This window comes from Trichomycterus rosablanca, chromosome 4 (assembly GCF_030014385.1).
Source record: "Trichomycterus rosablanca isolate fTriRos1 chromosome 4, fTriRos1.hap1, whole genome shotgun sequence".
NCBI classification, from domain to species: Eukaryota; Metazoa; Chordata; class Actinopteri; order Siluriformes; family Trichomycteridae; genus Trichomycterus; species Trichomycterus rosablanca.
In genome coordinates this window covers 12,567,061-12,585,811 of record NC_085991.1, presented here as the reverse complement: position 1 = coordinate 12,585,811, position 18,751 = coordinate 12,567,061, and the positions used below count along the sequence as shown (strand labels likewise).

Here is an 18,751-nt window from a genome sequence, read left to right as displayed (position 1 = left end):
TCCTTTCCGACTGATTTTTCCTTCATCGTTGTCCTTCCCGCTCTCCTCCGAACTTAGGGACTCCATTTCATTTTCCAGGCCCAAGAAGCTGTATAGTCTTGCCTTTGTTCTCATATTCTGTCTTTTTCCTTATCCGTTTGGTGTGTTCCTTTTTTGCTCCTTTTTGCCTTGCCACTTTGTCCTTCTTCCTTGCTTGGGATTCGTCGCCTTGTCGGACCTTGCTGCTCGCTTTCCATTTCAATTGTTGTCTCATCAGCGTTTTCTCTCCGTGGATCCTTGTGGTGGTGTTTGTTCTGGTTATTGCCTTTCTCTTTGTTCTCTTTCTCCACTCTTTCTCCCCAAGTTAGTGAGCTGTGGCTGGTTGTGGGATCTGTCGATGTTTCGGTGTCTTGTGGTTCTGCAGGGTTGGTCTCCGACTCCTTTCCCTTTCCAGATTCCATTGTTTCCTCCACTACTGCATCTCCTTCTCCCTCCTCTGCTTCCGCCTGCATCTCTGTCAAGGCCTCACCTTCTCCAGTCTGATTTGTTGTTTTGTTGCCCAGTGCCTGGGTATAATCTTCATCCTCCATTCTTGGGTTTCCAGAAAACAGGCTTGCAAAGGTGTTGTCCCTTAACGGACAGCCCCGATACAGGTGGGCCTCGCTCCCACAAAGGCTACAGGTTCGAGGCGCTGTGCAGTTCGCCGCTATGTGTCCCTCCTGCCCACAGAATCTGCATCTGAGGCCCTGGCAGGAATCTTTGGTATGACCCAGAGCCCCACAGCGCCTGCAGTAGATCGGTTGACCTGGGTAGTGCAGATATCCTCTGTGTGGACCGATGGCAAAACTGCCAGGTGGGTGTTGTATGCCTCCAGCCGGATCCTCCCTCAGCAGGACGTTGTAACGTCGCCTTCCAGTCCAAATTCCAAAACGATCCTTCAGCCTCTCGCCAGTTGAAACTGATGCACAGTACCTTGATAAGAAGGCCCGGATATTTTCTTCCTCCACGTAAGGGTTGTAGAGGTGAACAATCATTGGGATTTCCTCGTTGGCAAACAGCGGCGCAGCTCTAATTCCCAGAAGTGCCGCATGTTCAAGGTCGCTGCTGCACTTACTGAAAAGCTTGTGGCAATCTTGAAGCGATACCATTGTAACATCGATGAATCTCGCTGATGTTGAGAAGTATTGCAAGCAGAAGACCGCTGCTGTTTCCACGTTGCATAGTCCTCGTAGAATCTGGATCACCACCCAATCTCGTCCAAAACGATTCTTCACTTCCTCCGACGCATCTCCACAAAGCTCGAATCTGACCGTATTGTTCGCTCCGTCTCTCGACATCACACTTGATCTTAGCCAAAAGGCAGAGAAGCGATAACCTGAAATAGGCGCCGGGCCACGGGCCCTACCTTTTGAGGGTCCGGACTAGTGGACGGCGCTGACCGGCCGCCTTCACGCCCACACACCTTCTGTCATTCCACCAGCAAAAGAGCAGCTTTGCAAAGACAAAGCCTTCAAAAAATAAGTTGAACTTGTCAACGTTCCTCTCCACGGAAATCTTTAGTAAAAGGCGAAAGATTTGTACGTGAATGAAGAGAAACTCCAGCCCTGCTCGCCAGTCGCCCAGGCCTCCGTAGGCCACCGGCCGCTCAAGGAAGAGGGCTCGAGGTAGAGCGACGAAAACCTGCAGCAAAAGCGCCCTTGGGTCGTCGGGTGAGTGACGAGGCAGCACAGCCTTTGCCTGGAGAAACACAGGGTGGGGGAAAATTAAGTCTTTCGCCTTTTTCTTTTTTTTTTTTAAGTAAAATGGAGGGAAAATGAAAAAGCGGGAAAAGGGGGACTCCCTAGCGCAAAAGGACCGAGGAAACCCCGGGCCTAGGCTAGGCAAAGGTCTAAGGCGCCGTACCCCTAATCCCAACAGCTTTCCAGCAGGGGCCAGTCACCAGCATTCGTCAATTACTCTTTCGTTTGACCGTTTATGAGGGTGCACCGTGCCAGGAGGCAATGCAATACCTGGTCGATGCGTGGCGTGGACGGAGCAAGCCCCTCTTCCGACTCCCAGGCCTAAAAATCCATTTAATATATGGTCCTCAGGTAGAGGACGTATCAGATATTAAACTGATAAGAACAGATTTATTTTTTTTTTTTTTTTATTTTTTTTTTTTTTACAAAATTTTATTTCCATTCATTCAAACAAGCATCTTTACATTTCTTTCAAATTTTACATACTTTTTACATTTTACATTCTTTTTGCATTTTACACTACCCACCACGATCACCTCATTTATTATCAAGTCCTTCTTACATTCACCATCCACATGTTCCATAGTTCTCCCCACTTCTCCTTCCCTTGTTGTTTTCCCAACACTGTTTCATCCTCCTTCATTCCTATTTTGACCTCTCCCTCCACCCTTTTGATTATCCCTATTGCTCCCCCTCCCTTCCTTCCTTTTACCTCCTCTAACCTGTCCTCCCAGATCCCTCTTTTGACCAGACTGATTGTTAGCCACACCAGTAATCTACTTCTTCCCGTCCCCATTCCTCCCAGTCCCTTGTCTACTATGTCCCATGTTACCCTAAATCCTTTCCTTATCTTTCTTAACCATTCCTATGTTTCCTCCCATACCTTTTTTGCTACCCCACACTCCCAGAATGCGTGATAGATGGTTTCTTCTTCTATACATCCCTCCCTTGGACATGTTTTTTCTTTGCTTATCCCATGTCTGTGCATTGTTTCCCTTACTGACATCCTTCTGTGTGCCATAATCCAGTTTAAGTCTTTTAACTTGTTTTCTAATCCTAGTGGCTGTATCCTTGTCCACTTTATCTCTGTTTGGACTTTAACCCCACTCTCTCTTACCCTTCTTTCTCTTACCTTCTGGTACAACCTTTTATGGTTTGTACATATTTCCCTTTCTTTTCCTTCTGGGTTCTTTTTGATCCATTTAGCAGCCTGCGCATAATGCCAGGGCATCTGTTCTGATTTTGTCCCGCTATTATCCCATTTCATTATCCCTCTTGCCTGATATGCAAAATATAGTCTTTTAAAATACCACGCCGGATGTTCTCCCTCTTTCTCCAGTTCTGACATGATGCTCGCTACATGTACACACTGTAGCTTTAGCACCACATCCATGACCCCCCTTCCTCCCTCCTCGATTTTTCTGTACATGATTTCCCTTGCGACATATTCGTACCTCCCACCCCACATGAAGCGGAATGTTTCCCTTTGCACCCATTTGCTTATACTCACCGGCGGCGGGTACACATAAGCTATATACAACAGCGCTGGCAATATTTCAGCCTTCACTATTAAGCTTTTACCGATGAGCGATAGTTTTCTCTCAGCCCACATTCCTAACCTTTTCTTCATTTTATTTAATCTTTCTTCCCAGTTTATTCCCGCCGACCCTTCCCTCTCAAATTTAATCCCTAAAATTTTAATCGGTCCTTCATTTCTCAGCAGTCCCCCTACCGTATCCTTCCTATCCTTCATCGCCCCAAAAAATTTAACCTTTGATTTTTCCCTGTTTAATTCTGCCCCTGATCCTTTCCCGAACCTCTCTACTATTTCCAGCACCCTCTCTACGTCCCTGTCTGTCCTACCTAATATGGTCATGTCGTCCGCATACTGTGACAGTTTTACCCTGTATCCCTTCGCGCCTGGTACCAACACTCCTAGAATCTCCTCGTCCTTCCTAATCGCCTCTGCCATTGGCTCCATGTAAATTACAAATAGTAGTGGGGATAGTGGACATCCCTGTCTTATCCCCGCCCTTGCTTCGAATACTGGTCCTATATGTCCGTTAATATTTACCCTACAATTTGCCCTTGTATATAATGCCCTAATCCACTGTATTATGTTTTCTCCCATCCCCATCTTCTCCATCACCTCATACAAGTACTCCCTATGTACCCTGTACTTTTCTCATATACCGCCCTAATTTGTTTCTTTATATTTTGTATTCTCACCTTGTCAGTCTCTATTCCTTCATTTTCTTTCTGCTTCTCTATCTCTATCTCCCTCCACATCCTTCTTAGATTCTCCCTCTCCTCCTTTATTCTTTCTCTACTCTTCCTGATCCCCCATTTCTTTATCCTTCCCTTCGCCTGTTCCCACCACTCTGTTATCCCCCCATATAACCCTTTCGTTCCTCTTACTCCCTCCCAAAATATTTGGAACTCCTCTTCCTCCTCCTGTTCCTCCAAGACTCTTACATTAAGTTTCCAGAATCCCTTCCCGAACCCCCTCCCATCCACCTTTACTTCTGCTATAATTATGTCGTGATCTGAAAAATCCACCTCCCTCGCTTCCCCCGCCACTAGCTCCATTCCCTTGCTAACATATATTGTATCTAACCTGCTTTCATCCCCTCTCGTGTTCCTCCAGGTTGCACCCCTCTTTCCTACCTTCTCCATCACATCCACCAATTTATGGCTTTTCACCCAACTCTGCACTAGCTCCTTCTTTTTTCCCCCTCCTTCCAAATTAACATTAAAGTCCCCCCCAACAACCAAAAAATCATTTGTTGCTCCCAACAAATTAACCTCTTCATAGAAGCTCTTTCTCTCTTGTGGCTTTTGTGGTCCATATATATTTATTATTCTCATTTTTATCCCCTCCCAACTTATATCAACCGCCACCAGCCTCCCAGCTTCTACTTCTAACACTTCTCTTAAACTCTTTCCCCATCCCTTAAACAATATCCCAACTCCACTTGAGTGTACCCCCCCTATGGACCACACTGATTTCCCTCCTCGCCAGTCCCTTTGGAACGCTTTAACATCCTCCGAATCCTTCAGGTGCGCCTCCTGAATAAAACAAATGTCCAAACTTAAATCTTCTAAAAAACTGAAAACCATTTTCCTTTTCTTTGTATTTTTCAGTCCTCGCGCATTAAAGGTCCCTATTTTCAATTTCCTTTCCATTTGATTAATTTAATTAAAATAATAATCCTCCCTAAAACCACAGTCCATATTTGGTCGGTTTTGTAACTAAATAATAATACATTTAAACAATCTGCCAACCCCATCCCCATTAATAAATCAAAAGTCTCTTCTTTTACGCTCCATATCTCAGTTTTCCTTTTTACTCTTTTACATATGCTCATTTTGGTCCTTTTATTTTCTCCCTAGTCCTTCTCTGTAGCAGCATTTCCTCCTCTCCTTGATCCTCGCTTTCAGATTTGCTCATTGTCCTCATCTCCTCTTCTCGACTTGTTTCAATCTCCTCTCTCACCTCCAATTTTGTTCTTTTCTTCTCTCTCCCTTCCTCTGTTGCCTCCTTTGGTCGTGTTTGCTTGCTATTAGCATGCTTGCTCTCTTTCTCCTCCCCTTTTTCCTGTTGTTGTTCCAGTTCCTGCATCTCCATTGCCATAGCCCAGTCCGGGCTTTCTCTTTGTAGAGTCTCTTCTAGCCCTTCCAGTGCCGCCTCTAACCCTGTTGGTGTCCAGAAAATCTGTTCCTCACTTGAGCTTAAGTTTTCCTGGGTTCCCTCTATTCCGTTTGTTTCTTTCTCTGGTCCTCTTTCTCCTTTTTTCTTTGTTCTCCTGGATTCCCGCTCTTTTTCACCTCCTTCTCCGGTTTCTTTTCGGCTGTCTGTCTCCTCCCCCATCTGGTCTACACTCTCTGCCTCTTTGTTCTTTCTCTCTTGCATTTTTCCCGCCTTTTCCAGCTCCGCGCGTTCACTCTCTTTCCTGAACCCCATTTCCTCAAAGTCCTCAGCAAATAAACTTGCAAAGAGTCCTCCTCGCGCTGGGCAACGTCTATAGAGATGTTCCTCACTTCCACATATGCTGCATGTCTTGGGAGCCCCACATTCTTGTGTCCTGTGGTCCTCCCCTCCACATGTGCGGCATCTCTGACCTTCACAGGTTTCTTTAGTGTGTCCTATGGCTCCACACCTTCTGCAGTACTGTGGCTGGCCTGGGTAGTACAAAAACCCGCGATGGGGCCCGATTGCGAAACTACCTGGGGGATGTACCAAGCCTCCCGTGGTCGTTTGATCCACTTTTAGCTTTGCCATAAACCTTCTCTTTCCGTTCCAAATACCAAAACGTCCACGTACCTTCTCTCCTGGTGACACGGTGTTACAATACCTGGAGAGGAAAGCCCTGATGTCATCATCTGGCACAAAGGGGTTGTACATGTGTACCGTCACTGGTATCTCCTCCATAGCGAACAGCGGCACCAGGCGTATGTCTCGCAGGTCCTCGTCCTCCATTCTCTTGGAGCAGAGGTCAAAAAACGTTGTGCAATCCTTGAAGGAAACAAAAGTAATGTCCAAAAAACCAGCCGTCGAGAAGTCTTATAGACAATAAATCTGGTCTGCTGTAACTGCACATCTGGCTCTAAGCAGGTCTTGTACGATCCAGTCCCATCCAAATTTTCTTCTTCTTTCCTCAGTCGCCTCCCTGCAGATTTCGATCCGTACAGAATGTCGTAGCCGCGCCAACCTGGCCGGCCGTCTGTCGCCCTCTCTGTGCATGGTAAGAACAGATTTTTTTTCCGAAAAAGTTTTTATTGTCACCATTTTACATTTTAAAACATTTTTCTCTCACAATTTTAAAACACATCTTCACATAAAAAACAATAAAACATACTTTAAACATTTTCTTAAAAGCTTTTGTTTGCCTAAAAAGTCAGTGCAGATAAAAGAACATTAAAAAGCTTCTTTCAGTATGTTAAAAGTTCATCTTGTTTTTAAAAGTGAAGAGTAATATCAGTTTAAAATGTTCGAAAAAAGTCCAATAAAAAGTCCAGGTAAAACAACGCAAGTAAAACACGTTCCTTTGTGCAGAACCGGGGTGAGTCCTCGTCCTCCTTGCACCACCCCGCTCCTCCGTCGAGTCCGGTGTCACGTTCTGCAGCTCAGCGGAGATCCTCACCCTGTGCCCGATGCTCCGTCCTTCTCGTGATCAATTGGCGGTGCATTGACGGGAGCCATCGCCCGTGGTGGTCTGGACCCCCCTGCGTGTGACCCCAGCCCCCTCCTCCGATTGGCGACGCGCAGCGCCTCCTGCCGCGACGATGTTGCCAGCCGCTCCAACGCGTGCAGGGGCACCGTCACTCGCTTCCCCACCAGCAGGTCGCGGGAGGTCCACAAGGCGGCTGTCACGCTGGTAAGGGTGAGCCAGAGCGTAGTGAACTCGGCGGCTGGCAATTTTTCGACACCCTGACCCACCCCGTTCACCGCTAGCCGGTAAACTCGCGGGTGGACCTCCCCTGCTGGTAGGCTCGGGCATTGTAGCGGGCCAGTTCTGGCCCACAGGTCCCTCGCCACGCTGCACTCCCAGAGCACATGCCGCACGGTTTCTGGCTCGCCACACCCAAACCGTGGGCACGTGGGATTCGTTGCCATCCCCCGGGAGTGCATCACGGCCCTGGCCGGGAGGATCTCATGAGCCGCCATCCACGTCAGATCTTTTAGTTTGTTCGGGAGGGCGGGGTGGGCCGCGTTCCTCCACACTCTTCTGGCCTCACTCAGAGTGAGGCCTGGGACGGGACTCACTTCTTCCCGGTCCTGCACAACAGAGAGAATGGATTTAGCGTCAGTTAAAATGGTGACATCCTCCTTTTCTAAATCAAACTTCTTTAAAAACTTTCTAATAAAATCATATTCTTTTGACAAATTAAAAGCCACTGGGGTTCTAAGATCAGGTTTTAAAATGCGCAATCTTCTCAGGTACGACCCCATCCAGAATTTCACCATGCTGGCCGTCTTGTTCTCTCTGGATGGGGTCGTCGCATAGGTAATGTGTAGTGCGGTGAATTTGCTGGTTAAAAACAGGTGGGGGTCTGGGAGCCCCTTCCCTCCATTGTCTGGTCTTTTCTTCACCACCTCTCTTCTGAGTCGCTCCCACTTGGACCCCCACAGGAAATAAAAAACCGCTCTCTCCACCTGTATAATAAAAGATCTGGGGGGACTAAAAACAGAACACAACAATAAAAGCAAAGGTAAAATCACAGATTTAAATATTAAAACTTTGCCTTCGATTGTCATTCGTCTCAGTCCCCAAAACCCCAGTCGTTGCCTGACTTTCCCTAACACGTCAGTCCAGTTACCCCGTCCACCTCCCTCTCTGTCAAATTTGATGCCTAAAATTTTAATATCAGTTTCTTTAAAATCCACGTCCAGGTCGGTTTGTATGTCTCCCCACGGCCCAAAGAGCTGGGCCTCGGACTTGCTCCGATTGAGCTTAGCGCCCGAGGCCCGTCCGTACCAGTCAGTCAATTCCAATGCTCTCTGGGCCGCTAAAACGTCCGAACATAAAAGCGTAACGTCGTCCATGTATAATGTACAGGTCGCCGTCAGTCCGCCTGGCAGGTCAAATCCTCTGATCCATTTATCCCTTCTCAAGATCTGCGCCAGCGGCTCAATACAAGCCGCGAACAGGAGTGGGGATAACGGACACCCCTGACGAACGCCAGAGCGAATATTGATCGCTTTTGTCAGGTGCCCATTAACAAGAACTTTGCTGTTGATGTCTTTATACAGCAATCCCACCCACTCTAGAAACCTCCCTGGGAAACCCATCTTTTGCAGTACCTGGAACAGGTACTGGTGCGAGACCCGATCAAAAGCTTTCTCAAAATCTAAATTTAGGACTAATAATCGAATGTTTCTGTCTCTCGCAAAACAGATGACGTCTCGGATCAGCACTAGGCTGTCCGTGATCCTCCTTCCTGGGACGGCGCAGACTTGATCCGGGTGGATCACGTCCTCCAAAACTGTTGACATTCGTCGTGATAAAAGTTTGCTAAAAAGCTTACAGTCAAAATTTAAAAGAGTAATAGGTCTCCAGTTTCTTAAGTCTGTCTTGTCACCTTTTTTGTGCAATAAAGAAACTATCCCTACCCTAAAACTGTCTGGAAGTCGGTCCAGTCTTTCAAATTCTTTAAAAACAGTCAAGAGGTCCGTAGCTAAAATGTCCCAAAATGTTGTATAAAATTCCACGGGGAGTCCATCCTCTCCCGGAGATTTTCCATTTTTAAAACCTTTAAGACATTTTGTCATTTCTAAAATGGTAAAATCTTCTGTTAAAACCCTCTTACTGTTTAAAAATTTGTCTAAAGAACTTAAAACCTCCTCCATTGTTTCTTTGTGTACACTTTTTACGTCATATAGATTCTCATAAAAACTTTCCACAGTTTTTACAATCTCCTCCATCTTGTTAATCTCCCTTCCTCCTTCTATTAATTTTGTTATTCCTCCCCCTTTTGATATTATTTTCTTGAAAAAGTACCGTGTACATCTTTCTCCTTCCTCTATCTCTCTTTCTTTACTTCTTAAAATAGTTCCTTTACTCTTGATTTCAGTTAAAACAGACATTTCCTTTTTTACTTCTTTAATTTCCTCACTAAAATCAAAACCTTTATTTAAAAGATTAAAATACCTCTGTAGTCTTTTCTGCAGCCCCATCATGCACCTTTTTTCTTTATCTTTTTTAGTTTTCCCTACCTTTTTAAAAAACGTCCTTGTCCTGTCTTTCACCATCTCCCACCACTGTGCCCTAGAGTCATAAAAGTCTTGGAGGGTCTGCCAGGAGCTGAACTGCTCCCTGTAGCACCTAACCACCTCCTCATCCTGCAACAGGGAGCAGTTCAGCTTCCACAGCCCTCCCCCTACGGTCACCTGGGTTGGGAAGGAAAGAGTGCAGGAAAGCATAGCGTGATCTGAAAAGAAAAGGGGGGTCAATGTAGCATCGGTTGGCGGGCAGTCTCTTGTAAAAACATAGTCGATTCGGGAGGCTCTGGTGCCATCACCACTAAACCAGGTGAAGCCCTCCTCCCTTGGATGCACTTTCTTAAAACAGTCGACTAAGTTAAAATCTCTCACTAAACCCTGCAATAAAACCGATGTTTTGTCAAGTTTAAAATCTTCCCCTACTCTCCTTCTGTCTTGCTTTGTTAAAACACAATTAAAATCCCCTCCCACCACTAAAGGAACCCTCCCCAGCATGTGGGGCTGCAGGTCCTCTAAAAGATCGTGCCTGTCATTTTTATCATTAAAACCATACACATTAAGAATGTTAAAATCCCTTCCTAAAAACGTCAGATTAGTTAAAAGCGCCCGTCCGTCTCTCACCACCGTGCTGCCCTTCACCAAGACATTGGGGTTTTTGATTAAAATGGCAACACCGTCGGCTCGGCTGTAGTGCGAGCCGCTCCAGAGAGAGGGACCCGCAGCCCACCGCTGCTCCCAATCTCTGTATGATTTCAAGAACGGCAAAGCACACTCTTGCAGTAAAAACACATCTGACTTTAAGTCATTTAAAAGGGACAGAACACTCTGTGCTCTCAACGGTGCTCTCACGCTTCTCACATTGATGGTGGAGATCGTAAGAGACATGAGCACTATAGGTTAAAAACAGGTGTGATCTTTAAAACCCAAACATTAAAACCACAGAGATACGGTTAAAAGCCGGTTAAAATCACCCTATTTCTTGTGACACCTGCTCCTCCTTGATCTTCATTAATGTGAAGTGTGAGGGGTCGCAGGTGTCCCGCGCGTCCCGGCATGCTGAGCACTGCTCTAGCATGCTTTTCGGCGTGGATGATTTCAGCTGGAGGCGCAGAAAGGATACCTCATTAGGGGATCCAGCGGACCACAGCCGGTTCAGGTCCTCCGATGAGGAGCTACCTGACCGCTCTGTGGCCCGCTGTTTCTTCTCTGCCAGGTCTGGCAGAGGAGATCCCGCAGGTCTCTTTGGCACCTGAGCACTAGGGAGTGAGAGAGTCAGCTCCCCCACTCCACTAGCCGTCACGCTCACCTCCGGCACCGTCTCCATAGAGGAAGGGGTTGAGTCTTCCTCATCACCATCATTGTCTTCCTCTCTCTGTTGCTCGGAGGGAGGGACCTCTGATACCTGCTCCAACTCTACATGAATGTTAGCTCCGCCCTCCACAACTTGGCCCACTCCTGAGGCTGGCTGAGGATTTGAATTTCCCGCCAAAACCTCTTGGCCCGCCTCCTCCCCTTTGTCTTCAGGGTCTTGGCGGGCAGCCATTTTGTTAGCTTTTAGCTTGTTGGCAAACGATTTAGGGCAATCTCTGTAAAGATGGTCACAGTCTCCACAAAGATTACACCTCCTGCCATTGGGACACTCTTCATAAGTGTGCCCAATCTCTCTGCACTTCCCACACACGATTTCCTGACACGCTTCCGCAAGGTGTCCAAACTTGCCGCATTTGCGGCAAAGCTTGGGCATACCTTGGTAAAAAATGTAGCCTCGGTTTTCTCCCAACACAATCAATGATGGCAATTGCCGGAGGCCTAGGTAACTGCTCGGGTCTTCCCATTGTTTAATGGGAACTCTCCACGAGCAGTTCCAAATGCCATCCTCATCAACTACCTTGACTGGTGGGCTTTTCACCATGCAAAATCTACCCAGCCATGTACTAATGTCCTCTCCAGTCACAGTCTCATTAAACATCCTGACAAACACAACTTTGTGTGAATTATCAGAGAGTTTCTCGAGGCTGAACATGGAGAACTGGTCTTTTTCATTTTCATATCTGAGCCAGAAATCTCTTAGCAAGGAAGCAGAGCGGAAGCTAACATCAAATCCCTTATTTCCATGCAGAGTCAGTAAACAGTTCAGTTCTTCTGGTTTAAAGTTTAAAGTTTGTTGGATGAGCTTCCTTGAGAAGTCCAATCTGGACATGCTCAAAAGTTTGCCATCCATCCATTTAAATAGAAAACGCACGCTGTGGTGCCTCCGCATGCCGGCACGAGGAGCCGACATGCTTGGAGACACCAACAGCCTACCAAGCAACTAAAAACACTAAAACAATAAATAGTAAAACCAATGCTAAAATTCTAAAAGAAAAGAATTGAATTGCACTTACCTGGTGGTTGTTTTTCCTCTTTTAGGGCTGGATAGACTGGAAACACCTAAAAAGAGAAAAAAAACTGGAGTCCCGTAAAAGCAGGAAATGAAGCCTACCACACAAGACTCTTCCCCAACAGTAGAACAGTGCAATATTCTCCTAAGTGCTTGCGACTAGTACCACGATGGTAAAAGTCTTGCAACACTCAGGAGTCGATCGCTGTCCCGCCCACTTGAACTTAGCCAAAAGGCCGAGAAGCGATAACCTGAAATAGGCGCCGGGCCACGGGCCCTACCTTTTGAGGGCCCGGACTAGTGGACGGCGCTGACCGGCCGCCTTCACGCCCACACACCTTCTGTCATTCCACCAGCAAAAGAGCAGCTTTGCAAAGACAAAGCCTTCAAAAAATAAGTTGAACTTGTCAACGTTCCTCTCCACGGAAATCTTTAGTAAAAGGCGAAAGATTTGTACGTGAATGAAGAGAAACTGCAGCCCTGCTCGCCGGTCGCCCGGGCCTCCGTAGGCCACCGGCCGCTCAAGGAAGAGGGCTCGAGGTAGAGCGACGAAAACCTGCAGCAAAAGCGCCCTTGGGTCGTCGGGTGGGTGACGAGGCAGCACAGCCTTTGCCTGGAGAAACACAGGGTGGGGGAAAATTAAGTCTTTCGCCTTTTTTTTTTTTTTTTTAAGTAAAATGGAATGAAAATGAAAAAGCGGGAAAAGGGGGACTCCCTAGCGCAAAAGGACCGAGGAAACCACGGGCCTAGGCTAGGCAAAGGTCTAAGGCGCCGTACCCCTAATCCCAACAGCTTTCCAGCAGGGGCCAGTCACCAGCATTCGTCAATTACTCTTTCGTTTGACCGTTTATGAGGGTGCACCGTGCCAGGACGCAATGCAATACCTGGTCGATGCGTGGAGTGGACGGAGCAAGCCCCTCTTCCGACTCCCAGGCCTAAAAATCCATTTAATATATGGTCCTCGGATAGAGGACGTATCAGATATTAAACTGATAAGAACAGATACTACACTTGATCTTAGCCAAAAGGCCGAGAAGCGATAACCTGAAATAGGCGCCGGGCCACGGGCCCTACCTTTTGAGGGCCCGGACTAGTGGACGGCGCTGACCGGCCGCCTTCACGCCCACACACCTTCTGTCATTCCACCAGCAAAAGAGCAGCTTTGCAAAGACAAAGCCTTCAAAAAATAAGTTGAACTTGTCAACGTTCCTCTCCACGGAAATCTTTAGTAAAAGGCGAAAGATTTGTACGTGAATGAAGAGAAACTCCAGCCCTGCTCGCCGGTCGCCCGGGCCTCCGTAGGCCACCGGCCGCTCAAGGAAGAGGGCTCGAGGTAGAGCGACGAAAACCTGCAGCAAAAGCGCCCTTGGGTCGTCGGGTGGGTGACGAGGCAGCACAGCCTTTGCCTGGAGAAACACAGGGTGGGGGAAAATTAAGTCTTTCGCCTTTTTTTTTTTTTTTTTTTAAGTAAAATGGAGGGAAAATGAAAAAGCGGGAAAAGGGGGACTCCCTAGCGCAAAAGGACTGAGGAAACCCCGGGCCTAGGCTAGGCAAAGGTCTAAGGCGCCGTACCCCTAATCCCAACAGCTTTCCAGCAGGGGCCAGTCACCAGCATTCGTCAATTTCTCTTTCGTTTGACCGTTTATGAGGGTGCACCGTGCCAGGAGGCAATGCAATACCTGGTCGATGCGTGGAGTGGACGGAGCAAGCCCCTCTTCCGACTCCCGGGCCTAAAAATCCATTTAATATATGGTCCTCGGGTAGAGGACGTATCAGATATTAAACTGATAAGAACAGATTTTTTCTTTCGAAAAAGTTTTATTGTCACCATTTCTTACATTACAACATTTTCCATTCAAAAATTAAAACAATTTTCATTCAAAATTTAAAATAATTTTTCATTTAAAAATTAATACACATCTTCACATAAAAAAACAATAAAACATACTTTTCACAATTGATATAAGCTTTTGTTTACATAAAATATTCGCAGGTAAAAGAACATTTAAAAGCTTTATTTCTCGTATGTTAAAAGTTCATCTGGTTTTAAAAGTGAAGAATAATATCGGTTTAAAAAGTCCAATAAAAGTCCGGTAAAAGAACGCAGGTAAAACATGCTCCTCTTTGCAGGACCGGGGTGAGTCCTCGTCCTCCTTGCACCACCCCGCTCCTCCGTCGAGTCCGGTGTCACGTTCTGCAGCTCAGCGGAGATCCTCACCCTGTGCCCGATGCTCCGTCCTTCTCGTGATCAATTGGCGGTGCATTGACGGGAGCCATCGCCCGTGGTGGTCTGGACCCCCCTGCGTGTGACCCCAGCCCCCTCCTCCGATTGGCGACGCGCAGCGCCTCCTGCCGCGACGATGTTGCCAGCCGCTCCAACGCGTGCAGGGGCACCGTCACTCGCTTCCCCACCAGCAGGTCGCGGGAGGTCCACAAGGCGGCTGTCACGCTGGTAAGGGTGAGCCAGAGCGTAGTGAACTCGGCGGCTGGCAATTTTTCGACACCCTGACCCACCCCGTTCACCGCTAGCCGGTAAACTCGCGGGTGGACCTCCCCTGCTGGTAGGCTCGGGCATTGTAGCGGGCCAGTTCTGGCCCACAGGTCCCTCGCCACGCTGCACTCCCAGAGCACATGCCGCACGGTTTCTGGCTCGCCACACCCAAACCGTGGGCACGTGGGATTCGTTGCCATCCCCCGGGAGTGCATCACGGCCCTGGCCGGGAGGATCTCATGAGCCGCCATCCACGTCAGATCTTTTAGTTTGTTCGGGAGGGCGGGGTGGGCCGCGTTCCTCCACACTCTTCTGGCCTCACTCAGAGTGAGGCCTGGGACGGGACTCACTTCTTCCCGGTCCTGCACAACAGAGAGAATGGATTTAGCGTCAGTTAAAATGGTGACATCCTCCTTTTCTAAATCAAACTTCTTTAAAAACTTTCTAATAAAATCATATTCTTTTGACAAATTAAAAGCCACTGGGGTTCTAAGATCAGGTTTTAAAATGCGCAATCTTCTCAGGTACGACCCCATCCAGAATTTCACCATGCTGGCCGTCTTGTTCTCTCTGGATGGGGTCGTCGCATAGGTAATGTGTAGTGCGGTGAATTTGCTGGTTAAAAACAGGTGGGGGTCTGGGAGCCCCTTCCCTCCATTGTCTGGTCTTTTCTTCACCACCTCTCTTCTGAGTCGCTCCCACTTGGACCCCCACAGGAAATAAAAAACCGCTCTCTCCACCTGTATAATAAAAGATCTGGGGGGACTAAAAACAGAACACAACAATAAAAGCAAAGGTAAAATCACAGATTTAAATATTAAAACTTTGCCTTCGATTGTCATTCGTCTCAGTCCCCAAAACCCCAGTCGTTGCCTGACTTTCCCTAACACGTCAGTCCAGTTACCCCGTCCACCTCCCTCTCTGTCAAATTTGATGCCTAAAATTTTAATATCAGTTTCTTTAAAATCCACGTCCAGGTCGGTTTGTATGTCTCCCCACGGCCCAAAGAGCTGGGCCTCGGACTTGCTCCGATTGAGCTTAGCGCCCGAGGCCCGTCCGTACCAGTCAGTCAATTCCAATGCTCTCTGGGCCGCTAAAACGTCCGAACATAAAAGCGTAACGTCGTCCATGTATAATGTACAGGTCGCCGTCAGTCCGCCTGGCAGGTCAAATCCTCTGATCCATTTATCCCTTCTCAAGATCTGCGCCAGCGGCTCAATACAAGCCGCGAACAGGAGTGGGGATAACGGACACCCCTGACGAACGCCAGAGCGAATATTGATCGCTTTTGTCAGGTGCCCATTAACAAGAACTTTGCTGTTGATGTCTTTATACAGCAATCCCACCCACTCTAGAAACCTCCCTGGGAAACCCATCTTTTGCAGTACCTGGAACAGGTACTGGTGCGAGACCCGATCAAAAGCTTTCTCAAAATCTAAATTTAGGACTAATAATCGAATGTTTCTGTCTCTCGCAAAACAGATGACGTCTCGGATCAGCACTAGGCTGTCCGTGATCCTCCTTCCTGGGACGGCGCAGACTTGATCCGGGTGGATCACGTCCTCCAAAACTGTTGACATTCGTCGTGATAAAAGTTTGCTAAAAAGCTTACAGTCAAAATTTAAAAGAGTAATAGGTCTCCAGTTTCTTAAGTCTGTCTTGTCACCTTTTTTGTGCAATAAAGAAACTATCCCTACCCTAAAACTGTCTGGAAGTCGGTCCAGTCTTTCAAATTCTTTAAAAACAGTCAAGAGGTCCGTAGCTAAAATGTCCCAAAATGTTGTATAAAATTCCACGGGGAGTCCATCCTCTCCCGGAGATTTTCCATTTTTAAAACCTTTAAGACATTTTGTCATTTCTAAAATGGTAAAATCTTCTGTTAAAACCCTCTTACTGTTTAAAAATTTGTCGAAAGAACTTAAAACCTCCTCCATTGTTTCTTTGTGTACACTTTTTACATCATATAGATTCTCATAAAAACTTTCCACAGTTTTTACAATCTCCTCCATCTTGTTAATCTCCCTTCCTCCTTCTATTAATTTAGTTATTCCTCCCCCTTTTGATATTATTTTCTTGAAAAAGTACCGTGTACATCTTTCTCCTTCCTCTATCTCTCTTTCTTTACTTCTTAAAATAGTTCCTTTACTCTTTATTTCAGTTAAAACAGACATTTCCCTTTTTACTTCTTTAATTTCCTCACTAAAATCAAAACCTTTATTTAAAAGATTAAAATACCTCTGTAGTCTTTTCTGCAGCCCCATCATGCACCTTTTTTCTTTATCTTTTTTAGTTTTCCCTACCTTTTTAAAAAATGTCCTTGTCCTGTCTTTCACCATCTCCCACCACTGTGCCCTAGAGTCATAAAAGTCTTGGAGGGTCTGCCAGGAGCTGAACCGCTCCCTGTAGCACCTAACCACCTCCTCATCCTGCAACAGGGAGCAGTTCAGCTTCCACAGCCCTCCCCCTACGGTCCCCTGGGTTGGGAAGGAAAGAGTGCAGGAAAGCATAGCGTGATCTGAAAAGAAAAGGGGGGTCAATGTAGCATCGGTTGGCGGGCAGTCTCTTGTAAAAACATAGTCGATTTGGGAGGCTCTGGTGCCATCACCACTAAACCAGGTGAAGCCCTCCTCCCTTGGATGCACTTTCTTAAAACAGTCGACTAAGTTAAAATCTCTCACTAAACCCTGCAATAAAACCTATGTTTTGTCAAGTTTAAAATCTTCCCCTACTCTCCTTCTGTCTTGCTTTGTTAAAACACAATTAAAATCCCCTCCCACCACTAAAGGAACCCTCCCCAGCATGTGGGGCTGCAGGTCCTCTAAAAGATCGTGCCTGTCATTTTTATCATTAAAACCATACACATTAAGAATGTTAAAATCCCTTCCTAAAAACGTCAGATTAGTTAAAAGCGCCCGTCCGTCTCTCACCACCGTGCTGCCCTTCACCAAGATATTGGGGTTTTTGATTAAAATGGCAACACCGTCGGCTCGGCTGTAGTGCGAGCCGCTCCAGAGAGAGGGACCCGCAGCCCACCGCTGCTCCCAATCTCTGTATGATTTCAAGAACGGCAAAGCACACTCTTGCAGTAAAAACACATCTGACTTTAAGTCATTTAAAAGGGACAGAACACTCTGTGCTCTCAACGGTGCTCTCACGCTTCTCACATTGATGGTGGAGATCGTAAGAGACATGAGCACTATAGGTTAAAAACAGGTGTGATCTTTAAAACCCAAACATTAAAACCACAGAGATACGGTTAAAAGCCGGTTAAAATCACCCTATTTCTTGTGACACCTGCTCCTCCTTGATCTTCATTAATGTGAAGTGTGAGGGGTCGCAGGTGTCCCGCGCGTCCCGGCATGCTGAGCACTGCTCTAGCATGCTTTTCGGCGTGGATGATTTCAGCTGGAGGCGCAGAAAGGATACCTCATTAGGGGATCCAGCGGACCACAGCCGGTTCAGGTCCTCCGATGAGGAGCTACCTGACCGCTCTGTGGCCCGCTGTTTCTTCTCTGCCAGGTCTGGCAGAGGAGATCCCGCAGGTCTCTTTGGCACCTGAGCACTAGGGAGTGAGAGAGTCAGCTCCCCCACTCCACTAGCCGTCACGCTCACCTCCGGCACCGTCTCCATAGAGGAAGGGGTTGAGTCTTCCTCATCACCATCATTATCTTCCTCTCTCTGTTGCTCGGAGGGAGGGACCTCTGATACCTGCTCCAACTCTACATGAATGTTAGCTCCGCCCTCCACAACTTGGCCCACTCCTGAGGCTGGCTGAGGATTTGAATTTCCTGCCAAAACCTCTTGGCCCGCCTCCTCCCCTTTGTCTTCAGGGTCTTGGCGGGCAGCCATTTTGTTAGCTTTTAGCTTGTTGGCAAACGATTTAGGGCAATCTCTGTAAAGATGGTCACAGTCTCCACAAAGATTACACCTCCTGCCATTGGGACACTCTTCATAAGTGTGCCCAATCTCTCTGCACTTCCCACACACGATTTCCTGACACGCTTCCGCAAGGTGTCCAAACTTGCCGCATTTACCTTGGTAAAAAATGTAGCCTCGGTTTTCTCCCAACATAATCAATGATGGCAATTGCCGGAGGCCTAGGTAACTGCTCGGGTCTTCCCATTGTTTAATGGGAACTCTCCACGAGCAGTTCCAAATGCCATCCTCATCAACTACCTTGACTGGTGGGCTTTTCACCGTGCAAAATCTACCCAGCCATGTACTAATGTCCTCTCCAGTCACAGTCTCATTAAACATCCTGACAAACACAACTTTGTGTGAATTATCAGAGAGTTTCTCGAGGCTGAACATGGAGAACTGGTCTTTTTCATTTTCATATCTGAGCCAGAAATCTCTTAGCAAGGAAGCAGAGCGGAAGCTAACATCAAATCCCTTATTTCCATGCAGAGTCAGTAAACAGTTCAGTTCTTCTGGTTTAA

The 18,751-nt window shown here is 47.2% G+C and overlaps 5 non-coding genes and 1 pseudogene across 5 annotated transcripts; all 6 read right to left on the bottom strand.

The window, feature by feature from the left end:
- Window positions 1-1,468: 1,468 nt before the first annotated feature.
- On the bottom strand, window positions 1,469-1,583 carry LOC134312853 (U5 spliceosomal RNA). The gene has a single exon (XR_010011768.1). It is a non-coding gene; the product is annotated as a U5 spliceosomal RNA (small nuclear RNA).
- Window positions 1,584-1,954: 371 nt separating this feature from the next.
- Window positions 1,955-2,154, bottom strand: LOC134312618 (U2 spliceosomal RNA). The gene has a single exon (XR_010011595.1). It is a non-coding gene; the product is annotated as a U2 spliceosomal RNA (small nuclear RNA).
- Window positions 2,155-12,186: 10,032 nt separating this feature from the next.
- LOC134312946 (U5 spliceosomal RNA) lies at window positions 12,187-12,302 on the bottom strand. Its single transcript, XR_010011857.1, has one exon. It is a non-coding gene; the product is annotated as a U5 spliceosomal RNA (small nuclear RNA).
- Window positions 12,303-12,671: 369 nt separating this feature from the next.
- LOC134313376 (U2 spliceosomal RNA) lies at window positions 12,672-12,862 on the bottom strand. The gene has a single exon (XR_010012258.1). It is a non-coding gene; the product is annotated as a U2 spliceosomal RNA (small nuclear RNA).
- Window positions 12,863-12,979: 117 nt separating this feature from the next.
- On the bottom strand, window positions 12,980-13,094 carry LOC134312851 (U5 spliceosomal RNA). Its single transcript, XR_010011767.1, has one exon. It is a non-coding gene; the product is annotated as a U5 spliceosomal RNA (small nuclear RNA).
- A 372-nt stretch (window positions 13,095-13,466) lies between these two features.
- Window positions 13,467-13,641, bottom strand: LOC134312593 (U2 spliceosomal RNA; annotated as a pseudogene).
- Window positions 13,642-18,751: the final 5,110 nt, after the last annotated feature.